Source organism: Salvelinus sp. IW2-2015, unplaced genomic scaffold, assembly GCF_002910315.2.
Source record: "Salvelinus sp. IW2-2015 unplaced genomic scaffold, ASM291031v2 Un_scaffold2273, whole genome shotgun sequence".
Lineage (NCBI taxonomy): Eukaryota > Metazoa > Chordata > Actinopteri > Salmoniformes > Salmonidae > Salvelinus > Salvelinus sp. IW2-2015.
In genome coordinates this window covers 1-1,178 of record NW_019943600.1, presented here as the reverse complement: position 1 = coordinate 1,178, position 1,178 = coordinate 1, and positions in this window count along the sequence as shown.

Sequence of the window (1,178 nt, the reverse complement as noted above, 5' to 3'; positions counted from 1 at the left end):
ACACACACACACACACACACACACACACACGTAAACGTGCATAGAATGATGAATTTGATGGATTGGAAATTATTTTCCCATGTTTTGGGGAAACGTGTCATTCAGTACAACATGTTATGCAACGTAGCAAACGTTCAATCGAACTGAACACACCCCAGAACGGACTTTCTTATAGTCATTCTACAAGACAATTGCCAAGTGTGGACTTATAGTTAGACCGTTTATATAAATACAGAAATGATTTGTATTTTAGTTGTGGTTGGGATATATTGACCAAATTATTAGGAACGTTTTTGATGTACACTGAACGAAAATATAAATGCAACATGTAAAGTGTTGGTCATATGTTTCATGAGCTGAAATAAAAGATCCCAGAAATGTTCCATATGCACAAAAAGTTTATTTCTCTCAAATTTTGGGCACAAATGTCTTTACATCCCTGTTAGTGGGCACTTCTCCTTTGCCAATATAATCCATCCAGCTGACAGGTGTGGTAAATCAAGAAGCTGATTAAACAGCATGATCATTACACAGGTGCACCTTGTGCTGGGGACTGTAAAAGACCACTTTTAATATGTGCAGTTCTGTCACACAACACATGCTGACTGCGGGAACGTCCACCAGAGCTATTGCCAGAGAATTTAATGTTAATTGCTCTACCATAAGCTTCCTCCAATTTCGTTTTAGAGAATTTGGCAGTGCGTCCAACCGGACTCACAACCGCAGACCATATGTGTTCACGCCAGCCCAGGACCTCCACATCCAGCTTTTTCACTTGCAGCATCGCCTGGGGGGGGGGGCTGATGAGTATTTATGTATGTAACCGAGACACCGAGACGACCCAACACACACCCAGACGACCCAACACACACCCAGACGACCCAACACACACCCAGACGACCCAACACACACCCAGACGACCCAACACACCCAGACGACCCAACACACACCGAGACGACAGAGAAATCTTATCTCACGATCCACTTAAAACAAAATAAGAAAAAATAATTATCTGTCCAGCCCTAGCCAGGTTACTGCTCAAAATGTCTTGTAGTCCTGGTCGAGTAGCCAGCCTCGGTTACTGCTCAAAATGTATTGTAGGCCTGGTCGAGTAGCCATCCTCGGTTACTGTTCAAAATGTATTGTAGGCCTGATCGAGTAGCCAGCCTCGGTTACTG